Here is a 15,154-nt window from a genome sequence, read left to right on the forward strand (position 1 = left end):
TCAGCAAAATAAGAAAACGTCTTACTACATTAAGACAAAATTAGAGGGTCTTCAATAGAATTTGCTGCTAGAAATAGTTATAGATTGTTTAGTCCCACTGCATTGCTTCCTGTATTAAATCTAACCACCACTGAGCTTTGCAAATTAGTTTGCCTTTAAGAGTTTTTCACCAGCACTGGCTTTCACAGATCGGGATTACGAATAAGGCCCAGTAAAGCGGGGTTTTGTCGTTGTGAACTGCTGACCAGTGTGAGTTGCGGAGTTAGATGTTACTAACGCTTCATTAATAATCCAGGAGTAGAGGGAAGACTATGAAGGAGGCAGGATCATCTGGCAGCTGTTTCTGGGAAAATGCCAGATGGGTTCTGCCTCCTGGTGTCTATTTTTTTTTTTTAACAGAATTTTGTATTGCAAAGCTGCTTGAAGGGGTAAAAATACACGATGGGGTTTACCAGATACACACAAATGATGCCACCCCATCTTCGGCACATCTATGTGCATGCCACCGAGAGCGTGCAACATGGCACATGTAAGCTGCACACCTCCACGTTTCTTTGGTAGCACGTAAAATCATTATGAGTGCCAATTATCAAATCATCATGGTCAAAATAATAATGTAACTTGACGGGGAAACTCAAAGTTGTCTCAATGCAACGGATAGTTGATAAATTGAAATCACACCGCACAAAAGAGAAAACGATGTCATGGAATACGTATTAAAACTATGCACCAACAATACCATTTGATAAGGTAACCTAAACCTTTGGACATGAATTAAACTTTAATTTCCCAGTTTAACATTAATTTGGAACGTGACTTTCTTGAACACTAAGTGTGGAAGGAGTCTGTAGGCTTGAAATGGGTTCCCTGACAATAGGAAGCTGTCAATCTAACTTAACCTGGCAGATGTGCTTTCACAGCTGGTACCATATTGAGATCGCATTTGGGCCTCTGGGAGGAAAAGGATACAAAGCCCAGCGAGCACCTTTGTGAAGTTGTTTGGTAGCAGACCTAGAAGTTAAAGTGTTGTTTTCTTAACATGACTCTAGAATTCGCTGAAGCTTTTTCCCTCAACCCCAATAAACCACGTTGATTTCATGAGTGATCATGTCCCTACACTTCACAAGTAAGGAAATAAAACTTAGACTACTCATCTCCTGTTATGTGAAATTTTTATGTGAATATTAAAAAAAATTTACCTGGTGAATTCACTTCTAGAATTAATTTTTAAGATGACCTAACGCATCTTCTCAACTTAAAATGGTGAAATAAATTTTTTTCTGCAGCTTCTGTTTTTTCAGAACCGCTACCTGGGGAACACAGCCATCTTTGAATCGGAGTATAGTACGTGTCCCAATTTCATGAGAATTTGAAAGTGAAAACCTTGGGTTAGATAGTTCCCTCTTATGCTTTCTTACAGATTTCTATTGATAATCGTGGATTTTCTTAAAAAGTCTTCAATAATCTCTGAGTCACTTCCCCATGATCAGCAGCATCCCCTTCCCTATGAATGGCATTCACAGAAAGGTAAGGCGGGGGCAAAGCACGCTACCATTGATCTCCATGGATTAGCAGTGTGGGCTCCTGAGAGGACACACAGATAACATCCCAAGGTTTGTTTGGAGAAGCGCTCAACTGAGGTCACTTTTCAGAACAACAAACTGCTGCTCTCTGTGACCCCGAAAGGTTAGAGTTTAGGAATTTCCTGGAGAGACTGTGTTTTGTCTAGCATCTCTTTTAAAACTATCGAGGGACTCAACTAGCGATAGTAGGATTATCGCAATCAAAGATGTGAAAAGGGGGTGAGTTTAACAAAGGGCATTGAGAACTAAAGGTGAAGCAAAGAGAAGACAGTCGGGAGGAATCATCAACAAGAAAAAAATGCTCCACTTTCCATTAAACAAAAGTCAAGTCGTTTGTATGGTTCTGTTTGCTGTACTGCTGCTTATTCATTTGCAGTAATTTTGTAATTGTAATGGGAGTGCTCTGGGTACAATAGTATATGCATCAGTGATAACTCCTGCTTGCAGCTCACGTTTTCTTTTGCACTTATTGTAACTCATTGATAATATTTTGTGTTTGGTAATCTTTGTATATATTCACGTGACTTATCAGTAGAATAAAGCTCGAATTCCAAAAATCTAGTGTAATGCCAAGCAATACCACAGCAGAGCTTCCAATGCCATCACGTCTTTCTTTTTCTCCTGTAGTCATTTCTCTGTGTTGAAACAGACCTGCCTGGAGATGATGGTCAGAACCAATCTCTTCTGCTGCTTCCTAATCTTATGCTTTAGTCAATAACTGAACTGCGGACATGCGGTGTGTCAAAATTAAATAGCTTTTATTAGTTATGTCTATCTCAAATATATACACCTTGAAAAAAACATGAATTCAAAATACATATTTAAATGAGTTCTTTTTTTTTTTTTTTTTTTTTTTTTTTTTTTTTACAATTGTACACTAGCAAATGTCCTGAATTTTTCTGGTGGTGTTTTTCCCAACTTCACAGGTGATGGGTCAAAGTCATCACTCAACTGAATTATTTGCATAAGGAGGGCTTTGTCCCAACTCAGCCCCATATTGAGGCTACTCTTGGATTCTCTGCTGTGAAATTTAACATGAGACAAACTCCCAATATGTCTTGGGGTCATGTAGGATTTTGGCAAGCAATGCCATTACGTGCACTTAGCCACTGAATTGTACTGTGAAATTCAAATGCCTGTTATCGTAGATCCTTTAAACAGGTGGTGCTCGTCACAGTAACAAAGGTCCAAAAAATGTCAAGTGGACTGAGGAGAAACAACATCATTATGGCTTTTGGAAAGGATTTGGCTAAATTTTCTTTTTCTGTATGCTACAAATACAAAACTGTGTTTTTTCTATATAATGAATGATTTGTTAACTTCCAACACACTAAGCCAAATACTTCAGCCAGATGTGAATTATACCTACATATTCTGGAGGGAAAAAAAATCAGCCCTTAAAAATCAAGAGAGGATTTTGACAGGTCAGCATGAAGGTTAAGCTACAAATGGTAGCTTATGTTGCTAGATGAGTCGTGCCTAATGAGGCTTAGTGTTATAGTACTTTACCTATGAATTGCCGTGCAAGGGAAATATACTTTCTAGGGAAGGCCCTTTTCAAGACTCCGTGACAGAGAAATGAACTAACAAAAAGGAAGATGCTCCGAGGGCTAGCCAGGACAAATAATGTTAGCATCTCTTATCTGGACCAAAAGTTTTTGTAAATTTATGTGGAGAAAAGAATCATGCATGTTAACTGGATAAACACTTATTATTAACAAGCACTTGATTTTTTGTCAGGTGTTATATATATCCAGCAGCAAATGTCAATATCTGATATCACTGGGATCTGATCAGACAGTGAGAGAAACCAGGTTAAGCAGAAATAGAAGTATAATAAACAGGCAGAAAGCCCTGGTGCTTAATGGACATTATGTCCCTGCTGGTGTCCCCAAGAGCTGCGACATCTTTTAGAATCAGAGACAGCATGGCTCTACGCAGCTTACCAGAAACTCAAAATTTATCTTTATATTAAACTTTAAAAATTCATTATTTGAACTTAACATGAAAATATGATATTATGTTCCTTAGACAAACTCTTGGTAGATAATATTTATTATCCTTGGTAGATATCATCTAAATCTTTATTTTAAGAGGAGGCGATGAAAACTCAGAATACAATTTATAATTACTAATATAGAAAAAAATATTAGTAACTACCTAGAGGTTTTAAGCAAAAACAATTCAAAGGTGGAATATTAAAACAGTAATGTTGAAAAACTCCTAAATTCTAGGTGAGACTGGGTGGCTCAGTCGGTTAAGAATCGAACTCTTGATTTCAGCTCAGGTCATGATCTCACAGTTTGTGAGACGGAGCCCCACATTGGGCCCTGCACCAACAGTGCGAAGCCTACTTGGGATCCTTTTTCTCTCTCTGCCCCTCCCCTACTCGCACTGTTTCTGTCTCTCTCACTCTCTCTCAAAATAAGTAAATAAACATTAAAAAAAATAAAGAAATTCCTTGGGGCACCTGGGTGGCTGAGTCGGTTAAGCGTCCGACTTCGGCTCAGGCCGTGACCTCGTGGTTCGTGAGTTTGAGCCATGCATCCAGCTCTGTGCTAACAGCTCAGAGCCTGAAGCCCGCTTCAGATTCTGTGTCTCCTTCTCTCTCTGCCCCCCCTCCCCCAGCTGTGCTCTGTCTCTCTCTCTCAAAAATAAACAAACACGAAAAGAATAAAAAGAAATTCCTAAAATGTGGTTTAATCTTTTGTTTCTGTTTATTATTATCCCTCAATCTAAGGATGTAAGTTTATTCCATACACTTTCGCATTCGCAGACTTGCAGAATGGCACTGACACTGAAAAAAACTGGTGGCGAGTAAGCCCCCCATTGTGTGTTCTTGTCCCTTGCATGTCACAGTGTCAATGGCTTCCTGTGTCATCAGAACCACACTCCCAAGTCATGTGAATCTGCTGACACTTAGGTTCTCACATATAAAACCCAGGGAAGAGTGCCCACCTCAGAACATTAGGAACATACTAAAGGAACACGTGGATATAAAGCTTGGTACCTGGACACAGGAAACAGCGGATAACTGGTAGTCATTACAATTATTACGATAATTTCATTATCATCACCAGTAGCAATAACATCGAACTCAAGAAGGTCAAAACTTTGGCCTTTTGATAACTAAGTAATTATACTGAATTATGGCCAACCACATAGTCGAGGATATTCATTTCGAATATGAAACTTAAGAAGAAGAAAATAATAATAATTCTTCTTGATCTATAACGCTTTCTGGTTTTATTTCTAAGTTTCTCACATTATTTTACCATAGTCAATACTTCCGGGACATATAGAATCATCTTGTTTCTGAGACATGTAATCTATACCCATTGTCATGTCAGCTCTTTATTTTCCTTCCCCCAACAGCTCCTCCTCTGGCACGTGTAACCTGTACGCCTCAATCTGGCACATAAGGAGGAATTTTCACACAAGTGTGCTAAGAGGAAAATTAACTTTTTGATGAAAAATTTATTTAAAAAGACAATTTACAAACCTATCAGAGTAAAACAACACCAACCACAGACACACACACACACACACACACACACACACACACACACACACAAACCTTAGTCTACCACTGTCCGTGTCCCTCCCCCTTCTCACCATCCTGATCCTTTTAACTCCAGAACACTCGGGATTTATCTACTTCTCGTAATATAATTTAGACAGATGGGACACAAGGGACATTGGCCATATAAAGTTGCAACACCAGCTTATCTTTTAATCTAATCTAGTCAAACTGTTGCTTTTAATATAGAGACTTCATTTGTTATACACCAGGAGATATTTCTTTCCTGTAGCTTATGAAAATATTATTCAAATGTACTATAACAGATTCCTATTAGAAGCATAACTGAACAAGTAAAAGAAGAGTTAATACATATGTTGTATAATTAATAACATTCAAAGAAACATGAAATTCTAACACTTGGAAATTCTAGTGCTTGTGAAATCCTGAAGATTTAGCAAAATTTCTATGATAAAGCAGTACATGACAAAGGAGGGATAGAAAATAAATTTGAAAAAGTGTCAGCCTGAATTTTCAAAGCAAAAATAACATGGCATTTTTGTGCAATCTTGAGTTTCCAGTGTATCAAGATTTACTAGAAAAATTTTTTTCTCACAAAGCTATAAAAATTTTCTTAAGACTGAAACATTAACTTCATAAATTAACCATGTAATGAGATTTCTTAAACTTAATTACGTATTTATGGAATAGGAAAATGACCATGCTACTCTTAAAAATTCTTAGCTCTTAATTTTAACTCTGCCAAAATGATGAAATCTATGGTTAAAGGCTGAATGGGAACACACACACAAAGTTAGAATAGGCTGATTTCTTGATGACCCAGGATAGTGCATGAAGTTGTTTTTCTTCTACCTTAATTTCTTCTGACATTATTGTTACATTATAGTGTTACAACACTATAGTATTATATTATTGCAAAATACTATATTGTTACTATTTGAATAGTTTAAAAGTCCTCATTTAAAAATAATTCTTTCTTTAAAGCCTAATTTCTTTGGGGCACCTGGGTGGCTCAGTCGGTTGGGCTGCCGACTTCGGCTCAGGTCATGATCTCGGAGTTTGTGAGTTCGAGCCCCGCATTGAGCTCTGTGCTGACAGCTCAGAGCCTGGAGCCTACTTTGGATTCTGTGTCTCTTGCCTCTCTCTAACCCTCCCCTGCTCATGCTCTGTGTCTCTCTGTCTCTCAATAATAAATAAAAATAAATTTTTTTTAAAAAACTTAATGTCTTCATAAATCATAAAAAAGTATTAGTTTACACAATTTGAGAGTGTATCTATAAACAGAATGAAATAGGGACACCTGGGTGGCTCAGGCAGATAAGTGTGTGACTCTTGATTTCAGCTCAGGTCGTGATCTCACAACTCACGAGATCAAACCCTGTACTGGGCTCTGGGCTAACAGTGTGGAGCCTGCTTGGGATTCTCTCTCTCCCTCTCTCTCTGCCCTCCCCTGCTCTCTCTCTCTCTCTTTCAAAATAAATGAATAAATGTTTTAAAAAATAGTAAATTTTGAAGAGTTGAATAAAAATTTTACATACTGATACAACAATCATCTAGATATTTTATGTGAGCACAACTTTACAATAAAACAGGTGAATAATATGTATATCTCTTTCCTTTATCTAGTTGGTGAGAAAGCCAGAAATAAAGCCATAGACAAAAAGATACTTGATTGCTTACTTCTGGTCTTTTTTGTTTTCATCTTTTTTCTTTTTTTAAGTCTTCAGAAACCCTATTATCCCTCTTTTTTCAGGAGGGTGAAAAGTAAACTGTTCTTATGCCAAAATAACTCAGAGAGTAAGTTGTTGTTTTTTTTTTTCCTTTGTTCATACTGAGGCACTGAGATACTTTGAACACTGAGAACAAGCTGTGTTCTTAGCAGACCCTTTGAACGATAGGAAATGCCCTCACTTACCCATGCAGCATTTAAAAACATCACACAATTAAAAGAAAAAATATGAAACCTTAAATTACTTAGTGAGTGGGAACACTAAAAAATTCCTCTGGACATATCCTAGATTTTAGGCACGTACAGATGGGATCATTTCCCTGGGTAGTCAGAGTATATTTATATAAAATATAATATGCAATTACATTAATTATCTATTTAACAATTCCAGCTTGTGATTAAAAAAAAATGTCTCCCCAAGGTCAACCACCATACTGGCACCATACATAGCAACCTTCACCAACCCAAGTCACTGACCCAAGTTACTGTATGGGCTGCGGCTACAGCTTTTTGTTTTGACACAGGACAGACAAGAGACAAGGTTGAGAAGTGAGAGACTCGTGTTCAGAAATGAAAAATTGGGATGAGAGGAGCTGGTATAGCAAAGAACAGAATGGATGTCCCAGATGATCGATATGAATGGATCCTCTGAACGACACACACAACTGGAAAGGAGCTAGGGTTGGGATGCTCTGTGAGCACAGGGAAGAGAAAGGCCCTGTGCCCTCCCCTTTCTTGTCACCAACCTCAGGAGCACCTCCTGGGACTTCTCTTTTTTCCCCTATGTCTCCTCATCACTCTTCCCTAGTATATGAAGGAGACTGCTAATCTGGTAATAGAGGGTTTTCTCTTTATAGGGCTGTTAGGAAATCGGAAACAAAATCATAGCCACTTGTAACAAATAGGTAGCAATGCTTTGAACTTAAAATACCACCACCATCATCTTACTGCCCTACTCAAATTTTCCTTTTAGCCAAATTTCTTTATCTAATTTGAATTCCATTGTACAACTCTGATAAGCTGCCTCAGATCTTCTTTTGAAGGAGGCAGCAGATAGATGGATGAATGAGAAATCGATGATAAAGAGAAGACTGATGAATATTTATACTCTCAGCCTGCACGGGATTCAAACTGTGTATAAAGACTGGAGAACAGTACAGATGGGAAAGACAGGGAGCAGAAGGGATCCTACGGTGAAAGAAAGACATTTTCTCTCCCATCCCCTCTCCTTCGTGTCTTCGCCAAACCCAATATTGCATAGCACACAATAGGGAGCAAGAGATGAAGGACAATGGACAAATACTGAGAGAGGCTTGGGTAGAAATATTTAATGGTAGCAGTAAAAGCAGAATGAAACCTGCTTATAGAGAAGTCAAGAACTGTGCGTGTGTGCGTTACACAGATTTTCCTTATTTGTATGAATGTATGTTATATACTGATTAGGTGGCATCACACACACACACACACACACACACACACACAATCAGTTGAGAAAACACAAGAGATTTATGATACTAAGAAGGGGAAAATGCAGCCAGAAAACGGCTTTCTGGCCATCTTTCAAAATGAATCTTGATTAGTTGGCGTATATGTTATAAATAATTTCTCTCTCTCCCCAAAGCGTTTGAGTCTTAAATTAATTCTGTGCCTTGTGGCTACAAATTAGACATATCCAGTAACACTCTGTTCAGCCTCAAGCTCAGAATCTTGTTTGGGTGGCTAATAGAAGATACTATAGAAAAATTAAACCTTTATGGCTCAATATGTCCAAAACAGGACTATTGGTAGTAAATACTATATCTCTTAGCATTTCTCTGGAATTTAGTACATGACAGACAAACATCCACCAGATTTCCCTGGGAAATAGCTTAGGAATGCAATTCTTAGTAATACAGCCTGCATTTAAAACTATAAAAGTCCTGGTACAAATGACCATCATATACCATGATTTAAAGTATTAAACTTCAATAATGATTTGTCTTAAGAGCACATAGCCTATAGCTTTATAAGTCAAAACTGAGCTCACTGGTCTCGAGATGACTTCACATCAACATGTTTGACACATGACATCAAAGAGAACGTTAGGAGGAGCCAGGTTATACACTATCAATTTTCCTTATTCACTTATTATACCATCTTTCCAGACTTGTCTCTGGTTCTTTCAGGTCTAATTTCACGATGTCATTTAGTGAAAATACTGGATGATAATTCAGTAAGAACCTTCTCAAAGTTTCCAGTTTTGTACTGAAAATTACAAAACCACAAAAGAACCAGAATACATACCTCCACCACTTTTACCATTAGTGACAATTAATAAGATGCTTTGGATGATGCATAAATCGATCAAGAGAAGTTGTAAGCAAAATACTTATGTTAAATAATACCTATTAATCAGTGTCTCACTGCCAATCGTTCTGTAGTTAAATATTAAATGGACACAGATACCTATTGCATGACAATGTTATCAAATATAAGGAAACTAAGGCTCACAAGGGTGATTTCCATAGGATCACAAAGATGACAGGAGGGACATCTTTAAGTCCAGTGTCCTTTTTACTAAGTTTCTATTACCTTCAGGAGTAAAAGAAAGGATTCCCTTACAACTGGAATTAATGTTAAGAAATCAAGCCTGTTCTATGCTGAGTATAGTTTCTTTAAGTCCAAACAAATGGAAAGAAGACATCTATCATGATCTGGCATAGAAGTAAATAAAATAGGGGCACCTGGGTGGCTCAGTCGGTTAAGCATCTGACTTCAGCTCAGGTCATGATCTCGCGGTTCGTGAGTTCGAGCCCCACGTCGGGCTCTGTGCTGACAGCTCAGAGCCTGGAGCCTGCTTCGGATTCTGTGTCTCCCCCTCTCTCTGCCCTTCCCCTGCTCATGCTCCCTGTCTCTCTCTCAAAAATAAATACACATTAAAAAAATGAAAAAAAAATTTTTTAAATAAAATAATTTGCTTCTTCTCTTGCCCAGGGTGGACAGCAGCGTTGATGGACATATTCTCACTATGACATAAATGCTGCGTCCTTTTCTGCAAACCTGACCCCACAAGACGGGGCAGTAGAGTCCCAAGAGGAACTGGGAAGAAGGACAGTCTAGAGTTACAGTGCCCAAACTCTCTGGCATGGTGATTTGCTGGAGGCTGGCACAGGACCGGTCAACTTTCCTTTCCTAAAAATTCTCTCTGTGCAACCTTTTAATGGATTTTAACTTGATGGGAGTAAATATATATATAAGGAGCTGGTAGTACAAACCCAAATAATTTAAAAATTGCTCGTGTACACTGAGTTTGTAACATAAATGTCATAATAAAAATTAATTTTAAAAATTAAAGGTAACACACAAAAACCCCACACTCAACCAATAAGGAGTTAAATGCATTCTTTGGGACAGTACAAATTAATTCAGGAAGGATAATTAATGTTGTCTGAAGCTGAGGAATCCTTTAGCAGGAGGATTTACTTAAAGGGCAGTGACAGAGGTAAAGCTTTTCCCAGTCTGACAGCTCTTTTCCATTGAAACTAAATTGTTTTTGCAATTTACCTCTATTCCCTGAGTCTGTCAGTCAAAGCACGTATTAAAAATGTGCTGGTTTGCTTTATATGTAAAAAGAGAAAAGCCAAGGGACAGCCTGGATCCTCTTCCATTCATCGCTGATCAGAAGTGGGGTCTTTCCACATAGAAGAAGAATTTGGGGGTCAACACAGTAAAACTAATCTTTTCCACATATTGCATACAGTTGTCCTTTCTCTTAGAATCAGGATCCAACATGTTCTGACTCCAGGGAGCTGAAGTAAATAAAATGATTTGTTTCCATCAGGCAGCTTTCATCACGGACACTACTCATCTGTGAAAGCATAAAGCATTATATACCCTATTGCATACTGATGTCCTGAAGCACCCGGGGGTTAAAATTTCCTACAAGTCATTATTAGATACACTTCAAATAAGAGAATTGCAATCCGGGGGATCGTAAAGCAGGAAATATCATTGTTTTTCTCCCAACGTGACTCTTCCAAGATTGAAGCATCTTGAGTCTCAAGTGAGTAGAGTTGAAACAGGAAGCTGGGTCTTTGACAGTATCTTTTCTTCAGCGTCTCCAATGTGTTTATGTACGAGACTCCCTTCTCTTTATGGGCTTTTACGTTAGTAATGGGCCTATGACTAAGTAAAAACATTTATCAATAAATAACCTGGAACAGATCTTGGTGCCTTTGGCGTGGACTAAACTGAAGGCGTACAAATTTCGATCATTTAAGATGAAACGGAAGAAACTATTTACCTCCTTCTTTTACAGCATTTGTGGTTTTTACCTAAGTACTTGTTTAATGTCAATCTTTCCCATTCTCCTTTGAATATCGGATTTTTATTTCTTCTCTTTGTATCCAGGTTTTCAGCAGATTTCATCTGAAATCTAGAGGGTACAAAAATGTTTCTTGACAAATGTCCACTGAGTACAACTCATTTTCATCTTGTTGTAGTCAATTCTCCCTGAGTTTTGCCTTCCTTTTGACAATTGCCTAAACATCGTGGTTTCACATGATAATGGTAAAAGCATCAACCGAGGAACTGAGTCAGATACAATGGTAGAACTTTCCATTTACTACCTTAAATAGTCTGCCCATCAATCCCATGAAGACATGACTATCATTGCCTCACTTAGAAGATGAGGAAACCAAAGGCCTAAAATCTTAGAAATGCATTAACGGCACACACATTAATTATTTAATTATAAAATAAAACAAGTTTTGTTTAAAATGTTATAAATCCTCATGAATTATGAACTTTAAGATTTTGGCACCTGAAAGACATAGCCCAGAAATTATAAGCTGCGACAAGTAGGAATTTTAGCCATTTCATTCTGACCTGTACTTGAAATGATAATAATAATTATTATTAGTATATATGAGAACATGTATTGTAAATGAGCAAAAGCATAGAATTGTAAATTTCATTAAAGTATATAGCTATTTTCATAAAATGATATTTTCTGTTTCTAGTTCAGACATGTTCAAGGATTGAATATGAAATAGGGGCACTTGGGTGGCTCAGTTAAGCCTCCAACTCTGTTTTTCTCTAATATTTATTTATTTATTTTTGAGAGAGAGAGAGAGAGAGGCAGAGCATGAGTGTGGGAGAGGCAGAGAGAGCGAGACCAGAATCTGAAGCAGTCTTCGGGCTCTGAGCTGTCAGCACACAGCCTGACGTGGGGCTTGAACTCGAAATGGCGAGATTGTGACCTGAGCTGAAGTTGGACACTTAATCGATGAAGCCACCCAGTGCCCCAAACATCCAACTCTTGATTTCAACTCAGGCCATGTTCTCACAGTTTGGGGGTTCAAGCCTTGCATGAGGCTCTGTGCTGACGGTGCAGACCCTGCTTTGGATTTTCTCTCTCCCTCTTGCTCTGTCCCTCTTCTATTAGCTTGCTCTCTCTCTCTCCCTCTCTCTCTCAAATAATTTTTAATATTTTTTTTAACGTTTATTTTTTAGAGAGAGCATGAGTGGGGGAGGGGCAGAGAGAGAGGGAGACGCAGAATCCAAAGCAGGCTGCAGTCTCTGGGCTGTCAACACAGAGCCCAATGGAGGGCTCGAACCCATGAAACATGAGATAGTGACCTGAGCTGAAGTCGGATGCTTAACCGACTGAGCCACCCAGGTGTCTCTCAAACTTTTTAAAACAAGAATGAATATGAAATAGGAATAGAAGAGAAATTTAGTCAGATACTAAGTACAGATTCTAGCTTCTGAGCAATGTCAGATTGATTCCCACAACACGTAACAAATCTCAGTGACTAACATATCTAAACAAATCTAAGCACCCTACCTGGATCCCCCATTATGTCCTAACCACAATGCTCCGCTTACAAAATGGCGGGCACACTGGCTTAAAAACATGGGAGTATGATGAAGGTTTGAAGGAACCCTAACTGTCCCCACACAAAACCTGGACATCATGTGATTCACTCCCCTTGACAGCAATTGAAGGAAGAGGAAATAACTAGAACGGCTGGATTGTTTAAAGTGCTGTTTGTGAAACTGCCATCTTGTCCTCTTCCAGGTCAGAGGATTGTTCATTCTCTCTAAATCATTCTTTAAAAAAAAATTACCCAACATAGAATTGTTAGTATTTTACTAACAGTTTTGCAGTGTTTACCTGTTGTTACAGGGACCATGTCAACATTCTACAGAACTCCAGGGAGCATCATTCACACGGAACACAAGGTGAATGGCTGCCTTGAGGTGTGACCAGTTTTGACCCTGATTTCTTTTTACCATATGATTTCATTTACATGTGGAATCTGAAAAGCAAGGGAACCATGGAACAGACAAAAAGCAGAAACAGACCCATAAATACCGAGAAGAAACTGATGGTCTCCAGAGGGGAGCAGGCAGGGGAGCAGGGTGAAAAGGAGTGGGAGGTATGTCTTCCAGTTATGGACTGAAGGTCACAAGGATGAAAAGTCCAGCCCAGGGGACAGAGTTCATGGTGTTTTCATAGTGTTACATGGTGGCAGACAGTAGGTGCACTTGTGCTGAGCAGAGTATAATGCATGGATAGACTTGTCAAATCACTGTGATGTCTCTCTGAAACTAACATACATTGTGTACCAACTATGTTTCAATGTAAATATATATAAAAATTAAATCATTCAGTTCTTAAACTATTACATTCCTCAGGTCTGACAATATTCAAGTTTTTGCTAAACATTACAAATGCGTTTACAGCAAACGTTATAACTTCTCTTGTGGTGTAGAGGAAAGGGATCCTCAACCTGGAAGAAGTTATTCCAAGCACAGTGATTGACTTTTGAGTAGACTCGATGTCTGATTGCCATAAATCGACATGATTGCATGTAAGATAAAGCCTTAAAAGCTCTTTTACAGGCTTAGCATGAAAACATTGGTCTAACTGCTTTCACTTATCATGTACTTTCTTGGCTAGAGGTGTCTGGGGCATCTTTTTCAATGGGGTAAAGACTAATTTATATGAATTACTGAGCAAATTAACTAATTTCCTATAAATGTGTACAATAGCTTCCAGTTTACCAGCAATTATCTGCTGCGTAGCTTGCACGTGCCTGCCACGGGGTCAGCACTGGACTTGACTCACGATGAATTACAGTAAAACCTTGGACTGTGAGTAACTTGTTCTGTGAGTGTTCTGTAAGCCTAGCAGACATTTATAATAAGCCTGATCTTGATAAACGATAGACGTCTTGCAATATGAGTCGTACGTGACGTTGAACGTCACACGATCACAACTGAGCCAATGGTTCTTTTCTCTGTCTGTCTCACTGGGGGACTGTGGGTGATCATCTCCCATGCACAGATGCTGGGTCTCAGGTCACGATATGTGGCAGGAATCAGTGATTTTTCAGAATGTTGGAAGGTTTCCACAACTGGCACTAGTGTATTTTCTGTCAGTTCAAGACACCTATGGACAGTCCTTTGCTTTCCCCCTACAAAAGTAAGCTTAGGAATGCTTTGCTTCCTTCTAGGTCAGGCCGCCTGCAGATACAGACCCTTTCCTCTGCTGCCTTATTGCCAGTTCCATGAAATACAGCATATGACAAGAGTTTATTAATACTGTACTGCAGTCAACATCCGTGCAAGTGTATACAATGGTCCCCATGCAGAAAAAGATTTCATGGAGCCAACAGATAGCAGTGATCCTGTCAGTAATAGTGTAAGTCGTCCTACACAATAACCCTCCTCTCTCTTGTCTCCCTCACACCAGCCACAAAGAGTTTCAAAGGCAAGTGCAGGTTAATGTGCTTATTTTTCTTTATATTTTGTATTTTATTATTTTGTATTATTTAACAGTATTGCAATAGTTTTTTTATGAATTTTTTGGGTCATGGAACAAACGATGTGAATTTCCATGATTTCTTATGGGGAAATTCACTTTGACATATAAGTGCTTTGGATCGTAAGCATGTTTCCAGAATGAATTATGCTCACGAACCAAGGTTTTACTGTAATTTTAAAGAAAGGATACAGATTCGGGAAAAATTCATGCTCCATTTTAATAAATGCCTCCTAAGAATCTACAGTGGATTCTTGGAAGACACATTTTTAATACCAAAGGGACAGCCAAAGGAACATGAAACCCATTTTAGGAAGCATAATTTGGCTGGATGTGCAAGAGATGAAGAGGCTCGAGGTGAGGTTACGTACAGACAGAGGAAAAACAATAATATATTATTGCTCCGTCAAACTAAATGGAATATGCTGGGTCTTATTTTCATGTTGACTTTGGCATGAACCACAATCCACTTGAATCATTTTGAAAGATGA

This window comes from Panthera uncia, chromosome B1 (assembly GCF_023721935.1).
Source record: "Panthera uncia isolate 11264 chromosome B1, Puncia_PCG_1.0, whole genome shotgun sequence".
NCBI classification, from domain to species: Eukaryota; Metazoa; Chordata; class Mammalia; order Carnivora; family Felidae; genus Panthera; species Panthera uncia.